The sequence below is a fragment of the Mustela nivalis genome (assembly GCF_964662115.1).
Source record: "Mustela nivalis genome assembly, chromosome: 8".
In the NCBI taxonomy this organism is placed as follows: domain Eukaryota; kingdom Metazoa; phylum Chordata; class Mammalia; order Carnivora; family Mustelidae; genus Mustela; species Mustela nivalis.
The window spans coordinates 48,332,403-48,360,358 of NC_139027.1; the positions used below are offsets into that span (position 1 = coordinate 48,332,403).

Consider the following 27,956-nt stretch of genomic DNA (forward strand, 5'->3'; position numbering starts at 1 on the left):
GCACAGCAGGAGGGGAAGGCTCCAGCTGAGCCAGCACGGGGACTGGTGCAGTAAAAGGGGGTCGAGCTGACATGACGGAGTGCTTGATGGGCTGGCGTGAGGATGGGGAGGGGGGAGTCAAATTTCTGATTTGGCAGCTTGTTTTCTTTATTAGGACTCAGATGACCCAGAAGAGAAGCAAGCCTGAGAAAGGCAGAAAGCCGAGAACTGGGTGTGGGCCACGTTGAGAGGATTCCTTTCCTAGGGCTGCTGAGTGCCCTGAACTGTGTGGCTTCAAACAACAGACATGGAATTCTCTCAGGGCTCTAGGTGGTGGAAGCCCAGCCTTGAGGCATCGGCAGGGCTCCCTCTGAGACTCTGGGGGGCGTCCTTCTCTCCCTTTCCTCAGCTTCTGGCTGTGGCCCGTGATCCTTGGTATCCTTGGCTTGCGGTGGTGTGTCTCTGGTCTCTGCGTCTGACCTCACTTGGTCTTCTCCCTGTGTATCTTCCTGGGGCATTTTCCTCTTCTTTTGAGGACAGCAGTCATAATGGATTAGGGCCCACTGCCATGACCTCATTTTAACCTGATTATATCAGCAAAGACCGATTTCCCTAGAAGGTCACATCCACAGGTACTGGGGTTTGGACTTCAACACAGTCTTCTGCGGTGGTGGTGTGGAGAGACTCGATTCAACACACAGCACCGAGTTTGAAGGGCCATGGGACCTTGGGTGGAGACGTCCAGGAGGCTTCTGGAAACATGGGAGTAGGGGTTCCAGGGAGATGCCTGGGCTGCATCTTTATTTAGGATCTGCCGGCAAAGAGACAACAGCATGAGGTCATCACAATGAGCAGCTGAGGGGCCTGAGTAGAGAAACCTCGAGGAAGCTCAAGGTCAAGGAGGTATGCAGGGCAGAGGCTCCCACAGGCAGGAGTGTGTTGTGTGTGTGCATGTGTGCACGTGTGTGTGTGAGGGACTCTGTGGGAGTGACCAACCCCGAGCTGGCCTGGGTCCTTCCTTTGCTGGGCGTGCCAGTTCTTTCACGCCTGAATCTCCGCACCACATCTGACACAGCTTTTTTCCCTTACTCAGGAAGCACTGGAGCCCTGCAGCCATCCCCCGTAGGAGTCCGTGGGGACGTTCTGAGATGCTGCTGGGGCAGCCGCCTCTCTAAGCTCAGCACACAGTGCAGCATTGATAAAGCAAACAAGGCTGGCTTGTTTGTGTTTTGTGTTTCTCCAGAAGTGAGCTGGCAGTTTTGTAATAACACTGAGGAATAACACTTTACTGCATCACCAAAATATTCCCATATGGCCATAAAAGTGTTGTCCAGAGCCTATGCAGTCTTGCCCCTCCCCTCGCGCACACCCACTCAGCCGTCGGAAAGGCTGCAAAGCCGCCTCTGGGGTGTCAGAGAAAGCTGCAGATTCTCGACTGTGAGAGTGAAAGTCAGAGCAAGACCAGAGCGACTGAGCCCAGGGTCCGGAAGGTGTCCTCGCTTGTCCCTGCATTTGATATGCCTATGGTAGACACCCAACAAACATCTCCAGGCTTGGGTGGCCTAGGACGTGAGGTGTGTGTGTCCACACTGTCATCAGTAAATGAGCAGGAGTGAGACGCTTGTGTGTCCCCTTATCTTTTTCCCTATGGGACTCGGGCCACCAGTGGCCAGGCCTACTGCAGATCAGTGGTCCTGGGCTAACACTGCTCATTCCAGCAAGACCCATGTCCTCTGGTTCTGCAAAATGCATGACAAATGATGGCCACAGTGACTATTTGCATTAGGACTTCATAAAAACAATGGCTAATATTTGCCAAGTGCCCGCTACGGATGGGGTTCTGTGCTAAGGGTTTACTATGCATTATTTCAAGTAGCTCTTGCAATAACTCTGCGAGACAGGTGCTATCTATATCATTGCACTTTAAAACAAATATGGAATTTAAAATGATGACGTCATGTTCCCCAAGTCCCCGCAGCTAGAATGCGGCTTTGGGGGTGTTTGAATCTAGACCGCCTGGGACTAGAGCCCACCTACTGTTGTGCGTGTGAGTTTTGCCTACCTCCCATTGAGATTCCTTGTTCAGTTCCTGCATGTTTAACTTAGGGATTATTGCCCAAGAGATGGGGCAAGATCGGTGAGCACAGTCAGATGTCCTCAGGGCAGCTGCTGTCAGGTTTCAGGAATTAGGACACAAGTTTGGCTCTGGGAAGGAAAGCAGCAGTGAGTTTAGTGGGAAATGCAGAGGAGCCTGAGTGCCCAGGGTCATGGGTGCCCTGGGACCCCAGCCTGTCTGTCAGGCTCTGTTCAGCTGTCCCCACGCGCCAGTTTTCAAAGGGCACGGACTTGAAGCCTGGGCTTCTTTGTCTGTCAGTAAATTATGCATCAGGTCCAGTGACTCATAGCCTTTGGGGATTAGCAAGGCCCTCAAAAATAATCCGGTTTGACTATCCGATTTCACAGGTGAGAAGCCTGAGCCTAAAAGGCAGTGCGAGGACAATGTCAGATTAAAGATGGCTGAGAATCCTTTGTCACTTCTCCCACGGAGAGGAGGACTGTATCCCTCCCCTCGAGTCTGGGCAGGCTCTGTGACCGCTTAGCTTATAGAAAGCTGCCCAGGTGACACCGTACCAGTTTCTGGACTCTAGCATTAAGAGACTAGAAGGTTCTACTTCCTGCTCTGTGCACATGGACTCTGGGGACCCAGATGCCATGCCATGAGGAAGCCCAAGTAACACCTTACAGACACACATGGAGCTGGGGTCCCCAGTCAACAGTCCCTGCTGAAACTCAACATTCTGGGGCCAACTTCAGGTCCAGCCAAGCACTCCTTCCTGGAAGCATGTGGAACAGAAACAGCCGTCTCTGCAGAGCCCTGCCCAGATGTAGATTTTGAGCAGACGAAATGCTTGTTGCAATTTTAAGTCACTAAGTTTGGGACTGGTTTGCTATGCAGCAACAGAAAATCAGAACAAGGACCAAGTAGTGGGTGTTATTCTGACCCTCTGCTGGTACACCTTCCACTCTATTGCTGTGCTGCTCACGGCTCGCTTTGGGTCGCCCTGGTTACTCACCAGCCTGAATGGTCTGTGAGGTTGGGAAGGCTGGTGCGTTACCTTGCATGAGGACTGATGGATTTGAATGCCTTCAACAAAAGTTACCAAATCTAATGATCCTGAGAATCCTGGGGCCTGGGGGTTCTGTAGATAGATTCCAGGATCTATTGAATTAGAATCTTTGGGTGTGAGACTCAGACATTGCCATTTTTACTTGTTTGTTACCCAGGTGATTCTGAAGATCAGCCAGCTTTGGGGGTCACTGATCATGAATTGTTTGCAATTAGGAGAAATGTCCCAGCATCACCTATGTGCACAGATATTATATCCTAGACTAGATATTAGTGAAATGTTTCCATTTATGTTAAAATTCCTGGGTGCGATGAGTTATGTCTCTTCTCCAGTTAAATGAACACGGGGATTCCAAATTCTTAAAATACTTACCCTTCATTTAACTTGGTGCTGGCCTGGATGTCTCTGATGCCACTGGACCGGGCTATTGTGTGCAAATAAAAGGAAGGAATCCATTAATCATTAATGTTGTTCACTAAATATTTATGACTTTCTGCTCTTGTAATAGAGTAAGATTGGATCCCTGGATCCCTGTGATGGAGTGGGACCATGTAAATAACTCGGGTTAAGGAGCAGAAGTGATATGTGTCACTTCTGGGCCAGAGCATCTTATTACAAGTGCAAAACCCTCCAGAATTCTCTTGCTTAACCTGTACTGTGAATGACAATGTCTGGTAGTTATTATAGCAGCATCGTCCCCTGAGTGACAATGAATGTTTGGGGCTTCCTTGCTGACCTACAATGGACATTTGATATCAGCAAGAAAAAATTGTTATTGTTTGAAGCCCCTGAAATTTGGGGGAAGACTAGTGTAAGATCATCTAGCTAGCCAAATGATAGAGCCAGAGATGGTAGGCTTATCATTCCGAAGCCTCTTCTGTGTTTCCTGGGAAGATTCATGCCCCATAGCCAATTTGAATTTTCTCGTTAAAGACTTACAATCCCAAAGATCTATTCCCATTCTTGTGTAAATGAACACTTTGCCCACCAGTAAACTTGTCAGAGACCTGTCAGTACTCAGAACAGCGAGTAAGTGTTGAGAACATGATGTTATCAGTTGAAAGGTAATGGATTTTGTTTGCCTATCACATGGGACTCTGATAAGGATGACTCCTGGGGCATAAACCAATTTAATGAAAAATCTAATTAAATGTATAAAATACACTATATAATAGTATCTTTTCAAAGGGCTGTCTTACAAAAATAAAAAACTTAAAAAACAAAGGGCAGGGCACCTGGGTGGCTCAGCCGGTTGGGGTCGACTCTTGATTTTAGCTCAGGTCGTGGTTTCAGGGTGGTGAGACCAAGCCCCATGTGGGGTTCCGTGCTGGGCGTGGAGCCTGCTCGGGATTCGGCCTTCCTCTTCCTCTGCCCCTCCCCCTGCCTCCTTCTCCAAAAACATAAAAATAAAAAAGTAAATAAAAGGCTGTCTTGCCAGGCACGTTTCTTGACTTTTCTGAAAAGCCACTGGTGTGAGATATTTTTTTGTCAGTGAGATGAGTGTGGGTCTCCTACACTCAGCAAAGTTGTGCTCGAGGATAAGACTTGATTTTCAGAGATGATTTTTCTCTTACTTGTAGTAGAGAAGCTGAGAACCCCAGTATTCCAAGAGAGGCAGTGCTGCGTTGTCTCCTGAGCCTCCACGCAGTCCCTCATGCAGCCACGACGGGCCACCGATCTGTATTCCTTCCCTTAGGAGAACAGGAACCTGGGAGGAGCTTTCTTCTGTCTTATTGGCAGAGTCTCCAATGCTTCCTGGTATCCTGGGTAGTGGATTTATTTTACCGTTTAACAAATAATGAGGTATCTTCTTATTTGACCTATGTTTGAATTTGGTTTCTGAATGTAGAAGCTTTATTGCTTTATTCAAGTCATATGCATATATATTGTTAATAGGTAATTTAATTATTGCAAATAATGCAGAAATCCCTCCTTGCTAACTCCCGTTTCCCATTCTGCTTTCCAGGGTGGGTTACTGCTATCAAAATTGTGATATGTGATATGTGTATCCCTTCAAGTTTTTATACATGTGTTTACATCCATATATGTTTCTGTAACATTATATCGTATTTGAGGATTTTATTTTTTACATACATGGAATCTACCGTCTGCAAATTCCTTTCTTCACTTAATAACATACTTAGAAAGTTTTCCATGTCAGTGAAAAATAGAGAAATCTCATTGTTTTCTATGATAGGGATGTGCCATAGTATATTTAATGATTTCTCTATTTAAAGACATTAAGGTCATTTCTAAGATTTTGTATCCAAATAGCGTGGCCACAAGCATCTTTCTATGTGATTTGTGTACATATGTGACTGTTTCTTTAGAGTTTATACAGAAAAATGGAATGGTTTTGTCAAAAATTCTGGAACTTTCGATTTCTTTTTTGCCTGTTTAGTTAGTTAGTTTCAGAGGTAGAGTTTAGTGATTCATCATTGTGTATAATACCCAGCGCTCATTCCATCAGTTGTCCTCCCTAATGCCCATCACCCAATTACCCCATCTCCTCACCCTCTTCCCCTTCAGCAACCCGCAGTTTGTCTCCTATAGTTAAGAGTCTTCTATGGTTTGTCTACCTCTCTGTTTTCAACTTATTTTTCCCTTCCCTTCCCCTATGATCCTGTTTTGTTTCTTAAATTCCACATATGCATGAAATCATAATTGTCTTTCTCTGACTGATTTTGCTTAGCATAATACCCTCTAGTTCCATCTACATCATTGCAAATGGCAAGAATTTCATTCTTTTGATGGCTGCATAATATTCCTCCTTTCTCTTTCTCTCTCTCTGTCTCTCTCTCTCTATATATATATATATATCAATATCACATCTTCTTTATCCACTCAACTGTCAATGGACATCTGGACATCTGGGGTCTTTCCATAGTTTGGCTACTGTGGACATCGCTGTTATAAATATTGGGGTACAGGTGCCCCTTCAAATCACTATGTTTGTATCCTTTGGATAAATACCTAGAAGTACAATTCCTGGGGTATTGTACCCCACACAAAATCATAGGGTCGCTCTCATTTAAACTTTTTGAGGAATCTCCATACTGTTTTTCAGAGTGGCTGCACCAGCTTGCATTCCCACCAACAGTGCAAGAGGGTTCCCCTTTCTCCTCATCCTCACCAATATCTTGGAACTTTAATTTTAATAGATACTCTTTAATTTCCCTCCAAGTAACCAGATCATGACAGAAAAAATGGCCATATCCCACTAATTTTGCCATCACTTATATTAAGGCACTTTTTTTTCAAAGATGAAAATATTTTATTTGCATTTATAATTAACAGTGAAATTAAACTGGTTTTGTATTTTTATTTCTATGAATCACCTCTTTAGAATCTTTTCTCATTTTCCTATTGGACTGCTTATCTTTTTCTTATTGATTTACTGATGTTCCTTATATTTTCTGCCTACTCTTCCTTTATCTGTCATATTCATTGCAATGATTTTGACTATTTCTTTCAACTTTGTTTGGGGGTGTTTTTTCCGGCTGCCTCATTGCCTCTGTTATCCATTAGTCAAGTTCTTGTATTTCTTGTGTCTGGTAGCTCTTTTTGGAGGCACAGATGTTTTGTGACTGTGAGCAATTCTGTGTGTATGTTCTTGTCTGTTAATTCCGATGCATGTATAACCTGCTCACTGGCCTGCATAGGACAGGGTGAGAAGTAGGAGAGCCCCGCATCGCTGGCTGCTTGCTGTGTTTATACCCAAGTGGGCCTAAGGCATGCCTAGGTAGGAGCAAATTGCTGCTCTTAGGTAGAAGTGCTCCTCATACTGGCTGGGGGTTGTGAGTTGCCCGAGGCAAGAGTCTGCTTCTCTGCCCGTACACAGGCTCGTGGCTCCTGGATAAGCACAGATAGCTCCGTTGTTTGCTGTCTGATCCCAAGGATCCATCTAAGCTGGAGGCATGGGCGGGAGCAAGGGAAGATAGAGCAGAGGAGGAAGGGTTCCACATGCTTGTGGCTCTTAGTGTGAAAGCTTATATAAGAACCCTTTTAGTTGGGGCACCTGGGTGGCTCAGTCAGTTAAGCGGCTGCCTTCAGCTCAGTTCATGATCCCAGGATCCTGGGATCCAGCCCCACATTGCGCTCTCTGCTCAGCGGGGAGCCTACTTCTCCCTCTCCCTCTGCTTGCTGCTCCCCCTGCTTGTGTTCTCTCTCTGTCAAAAAAATAAAACCTTAAAAAAAAAAAGGCCCTGTTAGTGATTACAGGACCCTCCTACTCTACCCTCTTGGTAGGCTGTGCCCTATTTTTGCTTCGCCTTTTGTAGGTGCCCTCTCCTGTGTGCACGTTGGTTGTTGTGGTTTTCTTCAGTCCAATCCTATCTGTGTTCCCTGTTTTAGCGACTTTTTTTTGGTTTCTGGTCTGCTAATGGTACATCTTACTTTCCAGCTTGGACAAGACTTTCTGAGAATTCGGGGTGAAAGATTGCCATGTGAAATCTGTGAGCTGTCTTGAATTAGACGATCAGAAGTCATCCTACCTGATTTACATGGCACTCTTCCAGCACATTCTTCTGAAACAGTAAATGCTTCTCTTGAGCAAGAGAGAACAGGGTAAGATGGGAGGGTTTGTCTCGTTAATGTAAATATTCTCATCTAGCAGTAGTTACACCAGACTATTTACATAAACAAAACAGATAGAAGCAGATAGAAGGAAGGAACCCAGACAGTGTAAGAGAAAAAAAAAAAATCTATCTTGGGATTTCTCTCTGACAGTATTGTCTACTGGAATTTACCCGAAGGCCCTATCCTGACTTACGAGTTGCATGTGTCCATTGTTTTTGGATGTAATTTACATATTCATATCCTAGTTAGTTTTCAAGTTGCAACACGTCTACAGCCCTCATTAATAAGTCCCCTGGGAACAAAAGTGTCCTCCAACAAACCTGGCTGAGTGAAGTAGAAACAAACAGACTGTAAATCTCACAAAACAGCCTTGGCTTTGTGGCTTGTGGCTGGGGGCAATATTTTTATAAGTTGCTCATGCCTGTGACAAATACGTGCCCTTGCAACTTATCCTTGACTGGGCCTTGCCTCCGGAGAACAGGGGAAATCCTGCTCACGGACAGTAGGCCTCCGTGAGCAGCCCGTCATTTCTTCTTTCCCTCTTCCTCCTTTTCCAGAGCCCAGGTCCTGTGTTCCCTCCCCCTGTCTATGAGTGAGGGACAAAATGAGAAAGGACCAACTCTGTTATCTCTGAGTTTCGATGTGCTATCTGATCCTGGGGTAACACTGGGTTTTGCCCCTCCCTACCTATATACACAATCCCTTGGAAAAATTTCGTTCCCATGTCACAGATGGGCCACCACAAGGAAAAGTAGACGGGGCCTCTGCATATATGTTAACAGAGAAGGTAGGTGACTGCAAGATAGTTTCCATTAATCTCTCTGGAAATTTTCTCCTGTTGAATGTTGATAACTGTGTTCTTACAGTTGAGATGGAGAAAGTGAATGGGCTGACTTTTCTTCAGGACTGTAGTTTGAGACGTATTTGAGTAAGTTGAAGCGGAGCATAAAAGTTTATTTTATTTAAAGTAGTCAGAAGAGGTTAACTGACTTTGTTCTCCTATCACCAATTTGAGGAAATCAAATATATCCCGAGATACCCCGTCTATCAGGCTCTCAGCGGCTCAGAGAATTTTACATCCTTGGTGGAATGACAAGACATGAATACACTAACCTTGAAACTGCAGGGGTAAAAAGCCAAGAGGACACCTAATTTGTTGAAGGAAGTAAAGATATTCAGTTTCAAATTGTACATATTTTCCTTTATCAAACTGTACTGAATTCAGAGGGAATATAGATTTGTGGAAATTGCAGATATTTGATGGAAATGAATTCACAGTATTAAAAGAAAGTGTCAGATTTCTAGAATGCATCTGAATCATCCTTTATGTTTCTGTAGCTGCGCTTGGGATGGAAACTTCAAGATATTCAGAATGGGGGCGCCTGGGTGGCTCAGTCATTAAGCATCTGCCTTTGGCTCAGGTCCTGATCCCAGGATCCTGGAATTGAGCCCAACACCGGGCTCCCTGCTCAGCGGGAAGCCTGCTTCTCTCTCTCCCCCTCCCCCTGCTTGTGTTCCCTCTCTCGCTGTCTGTCAAATAAATAAATAAATCTTAAAAAAAAATGATATTCAGAATGGCTGAACACTAGTGCCCAACAGTCTGACTGTTTGGGTTACAAGTGTATTGTATCCACCAGGAAGAAGTCCTAATCCTGAAGTTTGGAGATAGGATATACATACTAAACTATAAATATATTCCATATTCCATAGGTTTGATAACTCCTAGCCTGTTGATACCAGTTCTGTAATTAACAGGGATAAAATTGAACTTATACTCTTAACAGGCCTTTAAATGCTTTATGGAAACAGAATTTATTAAAATATGTTTTAAGGGGCACCTGGGTAGCTCAGTCAGTTGTGCGACTGACCCTTGGTTCCAGCACAGGTCCTGGGCTCTGCCCTGCGTTGGGCTCCAAGCTCAGTGGGGAGTCTGCTTGTCCCTTCCCCTCTGCCCTCCCCCACTCGTGCATGCTCTCTCTCTCAAATAAATAAACCTTTAAAAACTAAAATTAAACAAAATAAAACGTGTGTTTATTTGTTTTGGTATTAGAGCTAAAAAGCCCGTATTCCTGGCTAACAAATGGAAGATCAGTAAAACTTACCTGCCGCTCACAACCGACTGTGGCCCAGCTAGTAAATAAAGTGCCCAGCTAGGCAAGGTCTCTCTGGAGGGATTCTGACTCACGACGGCTCTCCACCACAGTTTCAGGACTTTTCGGTGCCCGAGGATGATTGTGCAAGACGGGTGCAGGTGCTGGTATCGTTTGGCCAGGCTTTTCCCCCATATGAATGGGATGATGCTCTTTTTCATTTCTGTGCCTGAGGTTCTGTTTCCATCTGCCTTCTGTAAGGAGCCCTCAGCTGGGGAACGACTGGCCCATCCAAGTAAAGGCTGTCCACGATCCAGTGCGATCCCTCTGTGCTTGGTGTTTTGCCTGGGGCATTTCAGCCCCCTGATTGGGATTTTTTATAGGTCTTTTTGGGATGGTTGCATGACGCATTGTTGGTAATGAAACTTACATCTTCGTTCTGGATGAACGCCGTCCTTAAATACACGCTTTTCAGCTTGGATTATCGCCATACTTATTTTACAAACATTTGTCTGCCCTAAAATGTAATTTTAGGTTTTTGTCCAAGATGTGTGACAGATTCTAATCCCCCCACGCTCCCAGCTTTGTTTTCCATCTTTACATAAGGGACGCTCCTATCCAGTTGAGGTATCTTGGACCTCCTTTTCTATCTTGCTGGCCCTCTTTCCTCTAAGCCATTGTGACTGCAGACTTTTTTTTTCCTCCCAGCTCTAATGGATTAAGCCATAGTTCAGGTTCTAAAAAAAGTCCTTATGAGTGGTTTTATGCTGTGCAATCTTTAGATGTTAATTCACAGCCCTTCAACATTGTCTCATCAGGCAAAGCCTAAGGGAGAGGGGAGAGGTTGACTTCTAAACTGCTTACGTAATGAAACTAGCTTGAATCTTTTTATGGAATTTTTCTTTTTTATTATGGAAGTCATACAATACCTATTTGAGGAAAAACAAAAACTAGAGTGAAAGAAAAGGAACCCAGTATCCAGAGAAAATGAGTATTCATTCTGAGTGTCTTTTTTTCCTCTGCACTTAAATTGCCCAGCCGTTAGGGCTATTACTCAGATTGGTGTCCGGCTTCTATATTTTGTATTACATCATAAACATTTCCTTATGGTAATACTAACTTCATAAACATGTGTAATGGCTTCAACACATGGAATCACAGAGACGGATCATCATTCAACAGTCCCATAGTTTTGTTTCCAAATTTTAACGTGTATGCATAATGATATAACGGGCATCTTTGTGCATATGGCTATTAAAGGTTATGTTCCCAGGCTGGTAGTTTGCTGCCTAGAACTAGACTCAAAACTCCAGAAAAAGTCTCCCCAGCATGAAATTCTAATATTTAAAAGAGAAAAAGAGGGAAATCTGAATTAACCTCTTACAGACCCAGGGTATATTGAACGAAAGAAACTGATCTTGGTTCCACACTCAAGAGTAAAGTATAGACTTTTTCCAGATGTCTTTTTTTCTGTTCTATGGTGCAATCCAGGATATAGCTTTTAAGATTCAACTTTTAAAACATGGTCGTAGTAGTTTATTCAGAAAAAGAGCTGCGTTGTGTATTTTCTGGGTCATTGCATTGCTAATAATGTCTCCCTGACTCTAACTCATAGACGGCAGCCTTGTGGGTAGGATTCTTGAGTCACAATCCCCCCCCTTCCCATTTTTCTCCTCTACTATTATTTTTTAAAGATTTTATTTATTCATTTATTTGAGAGACAGAGAGCAGGAGCAGGGGAAGAGGGACAAGCAGAGTTGGTGTTGAGCACGGTGCCCAACGCAGGGCTTGATCTCACGACCCTGAGATCATGACCTGAGGCAAAACCAAGAGATGGATCCTCAACCGACTGAGCCACCCAGGTGCTCCTGTTTTCCTCCTTTAAATATCTGAATGTAATTATCGTGTTCCTTTTACGTTCCTTTTTCTTCAGTCTGGTCATTCTGGGTCCCTTGAGTTTTTCTCCTGTGATCTGGTTCCTCACATGATCTTGCTCCTTGTGTGATCTTTGGCAAGGCGTCACGACTCTGATTGCTTACAGCTTGTCCAAATCTCACTGGTGGCTTGCTGTCTAGCACTGGATCAAAACTCAAGAAGTCTCACAGACACACAATACAGTAGAGTTGCCGTCTTCAGCACTTGGCTTTGGGACACACAGCCCATGGCCATGATCCCTCCTTTGGCAGCTAGATCGCTTTGTTGCCTCAGACTGAATGTCTGTTCACATAAAGTGTTAATACCAAATAAAAAGTTGGTAATAACATGAGCAAATGCTTATGATATCCTCTGAGTTTGAATATTGCCTGTTCAAATAAAATAAATGCATGGGTTATTGATCTATCTTAACCCATGCCTTCTCAATGGGAGTGATTAGTGGAAAAATCTCTACATGACAGTGGTTTATGGTTCTCCAAAGCTCAGCCTCACCTAACAAAATCGTATTCCTTAGTACTTAATTTCTTTGAGGGAGAGATTAAATCAAATTAAAATGTTTTCCTTAGGGGAAGTGATAATGAAAGCTGTACAGTTGTTATCTTCAACAAAATACGGATGGCCCCAATCTGGTAAATTAATTTCAAATCTAGGAAGGCCTAAATGTTTAAATGTCTTTACTATGAATTGACCCAAACCTTCAAAAAACAGTAAGCTATTAAATGAGGCAGCACCTTGGTCATAAACAAAATTGGTGCCTTGGTACGGTTATTAACAGACCAAAGATTCCTCCTCATAGGTAACATATCATTTTGAATACAAACATATAGTATAATGAAAGACTCTGCTATAATAGAATGAAGACAGATTGGGGATAGTGGTACTTCCTTGGTTTATTTAACCCAAGTTAAACAGTAAAAGAAATCAGTCTGGAACAACTGCTAACATATCTTTCCCCGTCCTGCGTGATGTTTGCATTCTCTCTCAATGGCTCCAAACCAGCACCACCACCACCACCATCATCATCACTAATTTTTGTTGAGCAACTGGCAGGTGTAGGTGCCATGCTTACTGTCTTGCATTCATCACCACTTAATGATCTTCACAAAAAGTCCCGTGGAATAAGTATTAATGACCTCAGTTTACAGAAAAGGAAACGGAGGTTCAGGGAAGATAAGCAGATTTTCAACTTTGTATTTCTCTTAAAAGATGAGGCTGGCCTTCAAGGTCTGCCTGATTCCCAAACTCACATGAGCATTGCCTTTCATTCATAACATCATATTTTTATTTCACAGTCACGAGTAGGCTCTAGACTCCATCTAATTGGTGTCATTCCTGGGATCCACCTTTTCCCCTGTTTGAAACTTTGGATGTTATTTGGTCCATCTCCACTTTGATTTCTTGGGAACTATAACTACTTCCTTGATCACGGTCTGCATGTTCCTTTGGTAAACTGGCACGGTAGAGATGTGGGCCTAGAGAATTAACTTCATGGGGACCAGCTTACCATTGCTAGCACAATTAGGATTAGAGTTTAGTATAGAATGAGTTTGGGAACCATCCAGATTAGGTAATGAAATCCCATGGGGCTGAGCTTTTGCTAAAGAAAAAAAGTACCCCTTACCAATCCTGGTTCTGAGGGAATTCTGCCGGGAGAATGCATGTTCCAAGTTTCAGAGTTAGTAAGGCTGCAAATTTTATGAATCACTTGGCTCTCTACTCTCTGAAGCTCTGGTCTGGTTTTCCTAAGTTTTGGCCAGGGATTGTCATGGCCATGGTCAGCATGGGAGGTAGAAAGATTCTGGGGACAAGAAGACCCCTTTAAGGCAGCCGACGTTGACAGGTTGGTGGCATACGGCATGGCTCTGACCACCTCTGGGTTGCCAACTTCATTATGGTGGTCTTCTCTTACAAACTCTGGGGCTTCTAGGTTAGCCCAGCTTCAGTGCTATTCTGTTTGACTCTTAGTGCATCTTCAACATAGGAACACAGGAAAACGTTAAAACATTTTGATGGATTCACACGTTCTGATAGAAGGGCAATAGGTCTTTGATCTCTATTGGGGAAAAAATACAAAAGAACCACAGAGGATGAACATTAATGTGCTGAACTCCAAAAACAAATAAAAGGAGAGCTTTTGTCCTATTTGCTTTAGTTTCTTTTTCTTTGGAAAGAAATAAAATGTTGCAGGACACCTGGGTGTCTCAGTGGGTTATGCCTCTGCCTTCGGCTCCAGTCATGATCTCAGGGTTCTGGGATCGATCGAGTCCCGCATGGGGCTCTCTGCTCAGCGGGGAGCTTGCTTCCCATCTCTCTCTGACTGCCTCTCTGTCTACTTGTGATCTCTCTCTCTGTCAAATAAATAAATTAAATCTTAAAAAAAAAAAAAGAAATAAAATGTTGCAATAAAGTTGAACTGTCTTTTGCTTTCATCTCCAGCTCCATTCACCTCCTTTCCTCCCCAGAAGAAAGGACTACCAAGAATCTGTCATGTGTAAATGTACATACATATATATATATCCACAAACAATATATATTTTTCATAAAGTGTGCAGAAATGGTCTCATATGATACACAGTGTTATGCAACTTTCCCCACTGATATTGTTGTTGAAATTTGTTTTTGCTGATATATAAAATATAATAATTCAGTCACTAATTTTCTTATTTTTTTCTTCCTGTCAGTATTTATTTATTTTCCTTCTGATGAGCATTTAGGATGTTTTCGATATTTTATAATTGCAAACAGAACTCTTTTCTAGAACACAGGGGCAGGACTATACCTGAGGCATTAACCTACGGTTAGTATGACTGGGTTGTCAACTTCCGGGTTCCAGTTTTTTTGGAACAATTCTCCAAAGTGGTTGAATCAAATTGTACTTGCATTTGCAGTTTTGACAATTCCTGTTTTTCTTCATCCTAGCCGACAGGAATATGTCAGACTTTCAGCTTTTGTGCTGTTAAGAAGTGTTAAATGGAAGCTCAGTGTTATTTTGTTTCATTTTCCCTGTACTAGTATTTCATATGCTAATCATCCATTCATCTTATTCCGGGAATACAAGAAGGAACGTTGGTCCCTCTCAAAAAGTGGATTTATTATACTAAAGCTTTAGTTTTGATTTAATCAAACGAATCGTGCTTTTATGATTTTTGCTTTTTGTATTCTGTATAGGAGGCCCTTCCCTTTCCAAGGTCATATAGATACTATGATTTTTCAGTCAATCTGAAATTTATTTTTTGAATGGCATTAAATGGAAATTCAATGGTACTGTTTTAGCTACAAAAATTTCCATGTGGAAATTAAGTTGTCGTAGTTCAATATATTAAATAAGTCTTTTCCCTCAATGATTTATAATGTCTCATCTACTTTATAGCAAGGAATTTATATATCTACTTTATACTGGGTCTATTTCTGGACTCTCTATTCTATTCCGTTGATCTGTTTGTCCATCTCTGGGCTGTTATTCTGGCTATCTTACTTTATGGTATACATATATAGCTTATAAAGTAAGATCTTTGTTCCAGAATTATTTGGGCTACAGCTTGGCTTTTTGTTTTTCCATATGCAGTTTAGAAATGGACAAATTGCAATGAAAATCCCTTGTGAGGTTTTGATTAGAAATGCATAGAATTGGGGCATCTGGGTGGCTCAGTGGGTTAAGCTGCTGCCTTTGGCTCAGGTCATGATCTCAGTGTCCTGGGATCGAGCCCCACATCGGGCTCTCTGCTCAGCGGGGAGCCTGCTTCCTCCTCTCTCTCTACCTGCCTCTCTGCCTACTTGTGATCTCTGTCAAATAAAATGAATAAAATCTTTTTTTGAAAAAAAGAAATACATAGAATTTATAGATTAAGTTGATAAGAATATTGTTCCAGATATCTTCAACTTCTTCCGTCAAACTCACCCTTTTATTTTTATTTTTTAAAAGATTTTATTTATTTATTTGACAGACAGAGATCACAAGTAGGCAGAGAGGCAGGCAGAGAGAGAGGGGGAAGCAGGATTCCCGCTGCACAGAGAGCCCGATGAGGGGCTCAATCCCAGGACCCCGGGACCATGGTGGCCCAAGCCGAAAGCAGAGGCTTCAACCCACTGAGCCACTCAGGTGCCCCAAACTCCACCTTTTAAAATAAGTAAAACATTACAATAAATTCGAATTCCTTTCTCTTTTACTATTGTATGCTGGAAGGCTGACTTTTACTCAACTACCTTCCAAGGTATATATTTTATATATATATACCTTAAAATAATACATGCTAGCTCTATATATGTTATTAAACAAATGAATACAATATCTAAAGAGTCAAGGAATTTGATAATACCCATAAAGAAGAACAAGGGATTGTGAAATAAAAACATTTTAGATGTGAATCCTGAACATAAGAAAATTTTGACATAAAATAAAAAAAAAAAAAAGAATCAGAAATCCTGGAAATGTCAGGAAATTCTCTGAAATTTAAAGTACAAATCAATACATAGAATAAGCTCAAGACTAGGAACTCTTTCGAGATAATTGGTGAATTGGGATATAATATGGTAGAAATCACATGGAAAGCTATAGAGCTAAAGAGATAAAAAATATGAATGTGATGACATGGAAGGCAGGCAAAAAGGTTCCAACACAAATGAAATAGAATTTAAAGATGTACAAAATAAAGAAAATGGCATACAGCAAAAAATCAGTATTAGAAGCAATAGAATGTTAGAATTATAGAAAAATATGAGTATTAAGACTGTAAGAGCAGGGCGCCTGGGTGGCTCAGTGGGTTAAGCCGCTGCCTTCGGCTCAGGTCATGATCTCAAGGTCCTGGGATCGAGTCCCGCATCGGGCTCTCTGCTCAGCAGGGAGCCTGCTTCCCTCTCTCTCTCTGCCTGCCTCTCCATCTACTTGTGATTTCTCTCTGCTGTCAAATAAATAAATAAAATCTTTAAAAATAAAAAAAGACTGTAAGAGCAGACAAGGTTCTGAGCAGGATGAAATAAACTCACAACTAGATATATTAATGGAAACTCTAGAACATGAAGGATATAAAGAGAAACTGTTACCAATTAATAGAAAAGAAAAAACTAGTTAAACTGACAAAAGACATTTCATTAGCAGTTGTAGATGCCAGAAGAGAATAACATCTTTAAAGTTATGAAGGAATATTTCTGCCAACCTAGAATTCTGTACCCAATCAAGTTATTGTACAAGAGGAGAGAAAATAAAGATATTTTCAGAAAACTAAAAAGCACTTACCATTCATAGACCCTTGGAGAAAGTTACTAAAGGATGTACTTCAGCAAAAAGACAAGCAAATTCATACTGAAGACATGGGATATAAAAAATGAGGCAAAGCTAGTAAAATTAATTGGTAAATCCAATGAAATAATTTGTGGGAATTAAGAAGATGGAACTAATATAAGAAAGCTGTGGATTTCAGTGAGGAGATAATACAAGGAAGGCCTTTCTCTTCTTCAAAATGTGGATGGGTGACAATCACTTGGAACAAGGCCATAGATATTTCACTTTAATAAGCCACAATCCTAAGTGTGGTCTCAGCTTCTGGTAGCCTTCTTCCTTGTTTTAGGTCAAACTGGGATGTCAATAGTCTAGATGGCTTAAACAATAAACATCTACTTCACAGAGTTCTAGAGTCCAACATCAAGGTGCTGGCAGATTGGGCTCCTGGTGAAGGTTGGCTTTCCGGCTTCAGATGGCTGCCTTGTCATTGTTTGCTCACATGACCTCTTTGTGTGCTCCTGGAGCGACTGAACATGGTTTTCTTCTTCCTCTTGTAAGGGCACAATCCCATTATGGGTACTCCGCCCTCCTGGCTTCAGCTAAACCTAATCAACTCTCAGAGATTCAATGCCTAATCCTATCACATGGGGATTAGGGTTTTAACACATGAATTTTGAGAGGATACAAACATTCAATCCATAACACCCATGAAGGGGTAGAATTCTAACCCTCTCTGTCCATTTCTGAATCCAGAGGTTTAGGGCTTCACCCCTGTTGATTGCTTTCTCATTCATGAAAGTGTTTACCTTGTTGGTGAGCATACCTTGTCCTACTTAAAAAAATTTTTTTTTTATTTTATTTATTTATTAGAGAGAGAGAGAGAGAGCATGAGAGGAGAGAGGTCAGTGGGAGAAAGAGACTCCCTGCCAAGCGGAGAGCCCAACGTGGGACTTGCTCCCAGGACTCCAGGATCATGACCCAAGCTGAAGGCAATCACTTAACCAAGTGAGCCACCCAAGTGCCCCCACCACCAAATTTTAAACTGTTTTTACTGTCTTTGGAGCAGGAGGGAGAATCTCAAGCCAAAATGCATAGAATTATTATGCAAATTTCATTGACTGAAAAGCCCCCAAAGTTTTGGCAGGACTATCTGTGGGCAGCACAGCATCACTGTCACCAGCTTTCCCCCATGGATTGCCGGCACCAGGAAGGAGAGGCCAGAAATGACATTTCTTAGAGTTTCCTTCTGTGTTCCCAGGGTAATGTCAGTCAATGAAAGGCATTTGCATGAGATTGGAAGGCAAAGGAGTGGGAGAACCCACACCCACTGGAAACCCACCTGAGGTTCTCAGCAGCTCAGGGCTATTCACCCATGAATGAACCTCTTGGAGACAGTAGTTTGCTAGAATGGCCAACAGTAGCCTCTAGACAATCTCTTGCTTCAGAGTTGCTGGCCAAGATGGATGGTAGGAATTTCTCAAAGTTTTCTCATATTTGAAGCAGCTACCAAGCAAGCTCTTCAGACCCTCTCATGATGGTGATGCAGGCTGAAATCATCACAAATAGCCTCCTTGACCTTTGCTCTCTTGTCCTGCAAACATATGTGAAAGCCTCAAATGTCCTTGTTTAAAGTCTTTCATACTTAGATTAGGTCAAGGAATGTGGTAGCCAGCCCCCAGAGACAGCCCCAGTGATTGCTTTCTCCCACTCTTTATGACTTGGTGCAGTCCTTGCCAGCCCGAGTCAGGGATGGGCCTGTGCAAGCCTTCGAGTAGGTGGGAGGGATGGTGTGTGACTTCTGAGACTAGGTCACAAAAGGCATTGTGGCTTCTGCCTTGACCTACTGGAAGACTTGCTCTGGGGAAAGCTAGTTTCCAAGTCCAAAGGACACTCAAAGAGCCCTCTGGAAAGGCCTGTCTGATGAGGAGCTGAGACACCCCATCAACAACCAGCAGCAATCTGCCAGACATGGGAGGAAGTTGCCTTGCCGGGGATCCCCCCAGTTCCGGGCAAGTCTTCAGATGACTAAAACCCCAGTCAACCTCCTGAGAGGCCCTAAGCTGGTATTTCCCAGTTGAGCCACTTCCAAATTCCTGGCCCTTAGAAACTGTGACAAATAATAAACGGTTATTGTTATTATAAGCCTCTAATATTTTTTTGTGGGGAGGAGTGTGGTTATGCAGATGGAGATAACTAATACAAGCGGCTTCTATTTTCCTGACCAACCCCTTATTTAAAAACTTTTCATTCTTATGCTTCCTAAATCATCGTAATTGCCTATGCAGTCACTGAATAATGGAGTTAGACTCATGGCCATTTTTTTGCCTGGATCTTGATGAGCCCAGGCAGCTTGTGTGTTTGTGTGCATGTTTTTTAAGTAAGCTCCGTGCCCAGTGTGGGGCTTGAACACATGACCCTGAGATCAAGAGCTACACACTCTACAAACTGAGCCAGCCAGGTACCCTAGCTTATGTTTTTCAAACTGGTTGCCAGTTTCCAGCTGCAAAGGTTGTTTGTGTCTCCCCAGATCATCAGCGTGCCTATTGCTTTTTCTTCCTGCAGCAAGAAGACAGCAAGTTTGAGGGTGGTCAGATGTGACTGGTTGAATCCCATCGTTGCTATTCTATGGCTGTATAATCTTGAGCAAATTTCTAAAGCTTTCTAAATTTTCATTTGTTTGACTTTTAAATAAGAATAATAGTTCCTACCACATAAATTTAACAACTGGTTACATTTTAAGAATATATTAAGAATTTATAACATAGTGTCTGGCACATAGTGATCATTTACTAATAGTTTTGATGATGATGATGGTGGTGATGATGGTGATGAAGGATACATTTTGGTGTTTGGCAGTCAAGGTCTCCCATAAGTACTTTCCTGTTTCCATGATCTCTCTCTCTCTTTCTTTTTTTTTTTTTTTTTAAAGATTTTATTTATTTATTTGACAGACAGAGATCACAAGTAGGCAGAGAGTCAGGCATGGGGTATGAGTGGGAGGGTGGAAGCAGGGTCCCTGCTGAGCAGAGACCCCCGATGCGGGACTCGATCCCAGGACCCCAAGATCACGACCTGAGCTGAAGACAGAGGCTTTAACCCACTGAGCCACCCAGGTGCCTCTCCATGATCTCTTCTTATATAAAACATCAGTTCCAAATTTGTATCTAACAGCAAGGACCATTTTAGTGTCTCTTATTGTTCTCTGGGTTGACTGGGATTCCTTGAGTGGATCTTCTGCTCCATGTGGTATCAACCATAGGCATCTGGAGGCTTGGCTGGGTTGGAATATGCAAGATGGCTTGTTCACATGGCTAGTCTTCATACTGTCTGTTGGCTGGGAGTGCAGCTGGGGCTTTGATCAAAGAGCCTACACATGGCTTCTACAGATGGCACTTCTCACAGCATGGTGTCTGGGTTCTAAGAGACAGTGTCTCAAGGACAAAAGTTCCAAGAAGCAGGAAGCAAAAGCTACCGATTCTCTTAAAGGCTAAGGCCCAAACTGGCACCCCATATTTCTGTTATATTCTATTTGTTAATCAGTCATGGAACCAGCCCACATTTGAGAATAGGAGAAGTAAAGTCTATCTTTCCATAGGAATAGTGACAAAGAACTTGGCATCATCGTATTCCCCAATTTCCTGTCCAAATAGCTCCCCAAATTCCCCTAAGGGGATCCTAAGGAGCCTAAGTCTACTCTCATTGCCAAAATATATCTGGTTGCTCTTTGTCTCTCTGTTCAGAGCAAGCCCCTTCTTCCCCATAAAGTTTTCCCTCAGATCTACCCTCTGGGGGACCCTTGGAACAGACTGTCAGGATCAGCCATTGACTAGGGCCTCCTGCACGGTTTTGTGACAACACATGTACCCGTTACTTGACACCTCCAGACTTGAATACTAACGTTGTTTGTGGCTTCCCAGTGAGTGGGTGTTTCCACTTCTTGGCTTTCTGTGTCCACCTGGTACAGGTCTTACCATTCATCAGTGCTTAGGCAATAGTGTCTTACGTGAATGAGATACTGTGTGGAGACAGTGGGGGAAGGGAAATGACATTTATTGACTACTTGGGGTCGAGCACGCGAAGTGTACATGCTATCACTTTATCGGTGCTCCCTGCCTACCCTGTAAGATGGCATTATCATTCCCTTCCGACAGATGAGGAAACCGAGTACCAGCCTCACTCACGCAGAGTCGGCAGGTGAACCAGAACTGAACACAGGTCTGTTTGACACCAGGGCCTGTCTTCCTCTTTCATGGGTGTTGGCCTGCCTACAACTCCCTTGGAGTGAAGCTATCTGGGAAAAGAGGGGAAAACTCTGTAACTGCGGACTGTGGTTTTCAGAGCATTTGAACCATAAACTCCCCATGGCAAGGGCATGTTCTCATCAGCCTCTCTGTGTGCAGGCATTTACCCCCACCCGGGGCCAAAGCTAAACATTAACTCACGCCAGCTCTGCGTTTTCTCTCCGTTCCCAAACCCTCACGGCTCCCAGTGGCTTTGGTCCTAGACCCTCTCAATTATTATTCCCTTTGAAACAGCTTCCGGGCATCATGATGACATGTTTGGAAACACCGTGGCATATTTGCAGTGATTTAGCCTCGTTGAAAACTCCCAGGTCCTCGGCTTCCACAGGCCTGCGGGCTCCAGCCACTCCTGGGGGCCTCTGCTCGTGCCTCCGTTTGAGGAAATCTCCAGAGAGTGCGTGTGGCTCCTTGTCCACAGCCTCGGAGGGAAGAAAAAAATGCTGGCCACGCATTTCCAAAGGGTTTCAGGGGATCAAAGAGAGAAAAGCAAACACTGAGGGAAAATGTGCTATTTATTCTTGGAACAAAGTAACATTGGCAGCTTTCTCCTCGCCAGTAATGCTTGTTTTCCTGAAAGGATTACACACGCGTTTGCTTCCTCCCCTAGGGTTTAACCACCACTCTGCTCCTGACCTGCAACTTCTGTCTCCCACCCCCTCCCAGCCGAGCTTTCAGTTTTCTCCCAGGCTGGGCAAAAATTAAAGAGATTAAAATCATCCATGAGAGAAAGTGGGTTAGTGCAGGGGCTGTAAATGCCCGTGTCAGCAGTCCAAGTCAGCGGCTCCAATAAACACGGCCATGTGAGCAGTGTCCTGGGCCGCAGACGGGAGGACCTCAGAGATTCTAGGCCTCCTTCTCTGAGGAAGGAAAGGGAGACCTCATCTGAATGAGGAGGGCTGCCCGGTGGACGTGTCTTTCTTTGGGAGAGCAAGTTCATTCTTGTTGTTTTTCATGGACATTTCTACTTTTAATTAAGTGATGAAACAAATTCACTGAAGGCTGTGTGGCAGAATCATTTATTGAGATGTTCTTTTACGTCTTGTTCTTTTTGCGGTACTCTTCTCTCCTCTGCCTCAGGAAGGTGGGAAGACCCTGGTGTGCCCTTGTTTTGGGGGGCCTTTGTCTTTGAAAACAGACTTTCTGATAGGAGAAAACATCCTTACTGCCTATGTTCATTGGGGGTGAGAAGTTGGGGGGTGGGAAGAGAGGGGGTGTGGTGGGGGGAGGGGTGGCTGTGATTATCTGAGGGTTTTTATCCTGACTGGAAGCTAAGGGAGTCCCTGAGCAGGAAACTAAGGATGGATTCACTGGAGTGTTCATGACATCTGAACACCTGGACCCTGCTTTCCCAAGGCACCGACAATGGGTACTGCTTGGGGCAGGAGGGATGAGGGGGGCTGTAGAAATAACTAGACGTTCAGGCTGTGACCTTGGGAACCTCTGTGGGGAAAAAGTTCCAAGGCCCAGGCCTCAGCAGACAGAACCTGCCTCCAGGTTCCATGCAGGCTTGGACAATAAACCCAGATGTGGTGACAAGTATGGACCGTGTCTGGAGGACCCTCTTTGCATCTGCGTTAATGGTCTATGTCACCAGGGACCTTCTTCTGGCGCTGGGAAGCTGGCATGCCTCAGTAATGACTGAGCTTGCACTTCTCCATGGGGAGAGTAGGAAGCTCAGGGCAAATCAAATTCAATGGGAAGAAATAAAACAAGCGTGGGTTGTCTCTTGCACCCTTATCATGCAGTAGCCCCTGCTAGGTGCTGGGCACGGTGCCCAACTCTGGAGCCAGAGGGACAAGCACATACCGTGCTGGTGGGACCGGGATCCCGGTGAGGCAACGGCGCACAGCTCACGAGGGAGACATGTCCCCGAGGCTGCAGATTCTCAGGAGGGAAGCTGCCTCTATTGGGGGGCAGGGAAGCCTTCGCAGAATGGCTCACCTTTGTTCTGGGTCTTAAAAGATGAGTTGGAATTCCTCAGGGGAAGATGGGGGTGGAGTCGAGAACATTTTGTACAAAGGTACAGGAGCGTGAAACAGCGATGACATGTTTGGGAGTCTGTGAAGAGGCTGATCCGGTGAAAGCGTGACAGGTTGTTACCGGATGAGTGGGCGAAGCAGGCAGAGGCTGCCCCAGAGGGCTTTGCATCCCAGCCCAAGGAATCTAGACATCATCCTGGAAGAGGTGGGAGACCCGGAAGGATTTCAGTGATGAGGATAAGATGTGTTCGTTGAGGAAGCAGAACCAGCTAAGGAAGATCACAAAGGAGGAAGGATCATGAAGGTAGGAGGGGGTGTAGGAGAGGGACAAGTGTGGAAGTGGGGGGGGAAGAGTGTGCAGAGGGAAGGGGCCAAGAGTGGGCAACCCTGCAGGGAGGTTAGCAACACCAGCTTGGGGGCAGCCCCTGGAGTTGGACATTTGGGGTCTGTTGGTGATGTGTGTGGTGAGGACAGTTTCAGTGGAGGGCTGCGGACAGACCAGATGGCAGTGAGTGGAGGACTGAATGGAGGTTAAGGAAGTAATGATAAGTAAACACACCCATTTGTTTGAGACATTTGGTTATGAAAAGAAATATATGGAAAGGTATCAATACATGGGGATATAATGTAGAAGGTTCATTTAATAGTAATTTACTAATGTGCTTTAAATGATAGAGCAGGTTCAGGCACATTCAGGGTTGAAGGGAAGGAGGCAGTGGGAAGATCAAAGACAAGGGAAGAGGAAGTAGCGTGAGGAAGAAAGTTCTGGCAAGCTGGGGCTTGAAGCACAGCAAAGACCCGTGACCTGACCAAACTTCCCATGTGCCCTGGGGGGTTCAAGCTCTGTTTCCTTGCCCATCTTATCACAAGTAAACCCTATGCTTCTGAGAAGTGCAGTAAACCACTAAAAATAAAGCAAATGGATTGTATGTTAAATACATTAATCAAACTCACTAATTTAAAGAATGCCAGGTGTGGACATTTAAGTGAAGCAAATGAATCAAGCCTTTCATTTATTATCACTTCTTCTGTTAGGACCATAGTCTTACACTCCTCATGCACACACAAAGTAGATCTCAAACTCTATCTGCTGTGCCCAGATACAGAGGACTGATGGGTCACTGGTGGCAAGTATCAGTTTAATAATAGAAATCACTCCAACTTAAGCACCGGGGTAATGAACAGACTGCCATCCATTTGGTCCGATTGCATCTAACACACTGTGCATAAGGACACAGTGTTCCAGAACTTGTTACCATGAAATTTATGGACCAGAGAAGGGATTAAATGGATGTGCTGCGGGTTGTATAGAAGTTCGGGACCCCTTGACCATCCACCTGGCTAGTGCAATCTCTTCAGGGAAATGAAGAGCTGGTACGTCTTGTCGTCTGTCCTGTGTTTGCCCGTTTATCTTTCAGACCATCTCACTCTAATTTGTCTCTGAATTTCCAAAGCTCACACCTTTTGATCACAGGAAGCAAGTCTTGGAGGAATTTTGGAACCGCTGCAGGCAGTCTTGTAAGGGGACTCTGTGTCCGGTTCAGTGATGCCGGTAGGTTGAGCTGCTTTAATTTAAAAATGTTAAGCATTTACTTATTTATTTCAGAGAAAGAGAGCAAGAGCGAGCGCACAAACGAGCAGGGGAGGGAGAGGTAGAGAGAGACTCAAGCCGACTCCAAGCTGGCCGTAGAGCATGATGCCGGGTTCGATCCCACGACCCTGAGACCATGACCTGAGAGGAAATCAAGAGTCCACACAGAACTGACTGAGCTAAACTTTATACTTTGTTCGGACACTCTACTGTTTTTTATTCCTCTAAAAATGTGACTTTTTATTTGCCACAACTGAAGTATAATTTTTTAATAGGTCATGAGTCTAAAATTATAGTAAGATGTCTCTGTCTCATAATGAGTCCATGGTATTTTCAACAGAAAAGTAGAAAGATATTTGCTTTCTAGATAACTTTTTAGGGTCAAATATAGCGGCCAAAATATAGTGGCCAAAAGATCTAACTTGCCTTGTCTTCGAGATTAACTATTAGCAATTTCATTTAGGCATGCTTCATAGTTCCATCTTTTCACATTTTTATAATCGAAAACTCTTACTTTTACAGTGGCTTCTTATTGGTTAGAGAGAGAGAGAGAGTTGGTACAGATGATTTATTAAAGTTCTGTTCATGTTTATTTGACCCTGTTGGCCGAGATGAAGAAGGGAAAGGACGTGTCAGCCTGTGCATGAGAATCTCCCTATGGAAAACGGAGGGAGGAAAAAGATGCAAAATTTATACTAGCTAGGTTTATGGTTTAACTGGTGGATATGTTTTGATTCAAGACCCATGACTTATCAGAGGTAAGATTGTATTGGGCAGCAGCCACTGGCTAGAGAAATATTTTGATTTCTACTCCAGGACTCTGAATAAGATATAGTGGTTGAGCCAAGAGTATTTAGACTTCAAATCTTCTGACTGGGGCCCAGGAGGAAATAATTCAATGGGAGAGAAGCTTCCACTTTGAAACAGAAGAGAGACCAAGCTTCACTGATGCTCGCGGCTCATCCTCTCATCCCTTCCGAGCACAAAGCACTTGAAGCAAGGTGATCAGCATGTTGCGGGCAGGAGTGAGGGGGACCCATCTGTATGGTTTATATTCCCTGGGGTTTTTTCATTCTATTAAAATTTCTTTGAAACCATGACTGGTGGGCCCAGCATATCCTCATATGCCTGTGTACAGGTCAAACTTCACTGGGGGAAAAGGAAGAGGAAGGCCAGTTATGTGGATTTTTTTTTAAAGATTTTATTTATTTATTCGACAGATAGAGATCACAAGTAGGCAGAGGGGCAGGCAGAGAGAGAGGAGGAAGCAGGCTCCCTGCTGAGAAAGAAGCCTGATGTGGGGCTAGATCCCAGGGTCCTGAGATCATGACCTGAGCTGAAGGCAGAGGCTTTAACCCACTGAGCCACCCAGGCACCCGGGACTGTGGATATTATAATTCGGTTGTCTGCATCTGGAAACTAGAATTTCAGAGGGAACATAACCGTCAACACTGACTGATTTGGTGATTAAAAGCATCCATCAGACCTTGTAAAAAGCTGGTGAAAGGTTGGCCTGGACGTGTTCGGTGTTGCATTCTCTGACATTCAGTGTCTGGGAGGTGTTAGTAGCTAATACTATCAAAGGAGTGGTTTCATCTTGACAGGCTGTTATGGAATGGAATGAATGAATTGAAATGCCATCTGGTAAAATGAGTATCCATGGACCTGCACAGATATCCCATTACTTTGTCAGGGAATGTAATGGCAAAAGTGAGACAGTAGGTTCAAAAAAAGAAGAAGAAGAAGAAAGAAAGAAAGAAGAAATCATCCTGCTTCTCTAAACTATTATTTTAAACAAGTGCACATTTTCTTTTCATGCTCACTTTTGTAAGACGAGTAAATGTGAAATGACCATAGGGCAGAGCATTTAAAAATAAAAAAAGAATCTCGGCCTCCCGATTTTCCCAGAGTGACATCATTAATGGTGACACATTGGTGTCTCTGTCTGCACATCCATTAGCCTCTCATTGGGCCATGAGGCAATTTCCTTTGTCTTTCATTGTTAGGTTTACACGACTGCCTTGCTCTGACGCTCCTGGAGAACATTTACTACTTCTGGAATTCATAAGTGCTGGGCTTCTGAAGGCTTCTTGTAAATAGCAGTGCCACAGGAAAAAGGGCAAGGATTCTGGTTTCAATCATTTGTACTTTCTTGGGACAGAACCAGATTTCCTACTCTTGACCATGTGGGGATGACCTCACTCACTCAAGGCTGAGATAAATCTAGGGATTTTTGTCAGTTTGGAATTGTCCTAACATGCTTTAGACAAGGGAGTGATTTCAATATTTTCCTTTTCCTGATGACTTTTGGAAACCATCCACTACTCAACTGAGCTACTTACTGTTTTGCAAACTTCTCACCTGTGAGGACCTAGATTTTGTCTCTGCATTTCCTACAAAAGTGGTTCTTAAAACTGACTGCATATTTTAGTTACCTGTAGAAGTTAAAGAAAAAAAAAAAAAAAGCCCACCTCTCGAGATTCTGATTCAGTTGGTCTGGTCTGAAGTCCAGATTGTTATTTTAAAACACTCGCCAACTGAGGTCTGAGTGTCAAGTGTAGGTTGCCTACAGTGTCTGGGCAATTTCCTGTGAAGGGCCAGTGGTCTCCAGGAACTTGAGTTAACTGAGCTCATGGATAGGTACATGGGCTACATGGGGACACCGGTTTGGGGTGAGGACTTATCTGGACATACCTCATTGCAGCTTGTTTTCAGGTAGAGCCATAGGAGCCTGAAGGTCTCACCAGGTCAGCTAGTAGCTCAGCTTCATTCGGTGTCTTCCTTTAGGTGTTGGGCCTCAGTTTCCTTATCAATAAAATGAGGATAATCAAAGTCTGAGGTTGTATTTTTGTTTGAGGCAACACCAGTGGTAAACATTTGTCACAGTAAACTTTGTGTAAAACGATCATATTGCTGTTCTAGAAACACCGATGGGAGTCTGGGAAGGGGCAGCAGCAGGAATGTGTCTGGGGATCTGGCCAAACAGAAACGAATGAATGGGGCTCAGCGAGGACCGAGATATAGGGATCCTCCTACCCAATCCTGGCATCACGATGTTGTCAAAGGAATGTCACAGCCCCCCTCACTGATGGATGAAATGACCACATCTCCTCTGGGCTAACAGAGGGGACCTGGTCCTGAGTGGGGTGAGCTGTAG

At 43.7% G+C, this 27,956-nt stretch overlaps 1 long non-coding RNA gene across 1 annotated transcript; it reads right to left on the reverse strand.

The window, feature by feature from the left end:
- Positions 1-17: 17 nt before the first annotated feature.
- On the reverse strand, positions 18-27,956 carry LOC309871875. The gene is made up of 5 exons (XR_014315540.1): positions 27,494-27,956; positions 4,682-4,870; positions 3,480-3,531; positions 2,042-2,184; positions 18-790 (listed from the first exon to the last, which is right to left on the reverse strand). It is a non-coding gene; the product is annotated as an uncharacterized lncRNA (long non-coding RNA).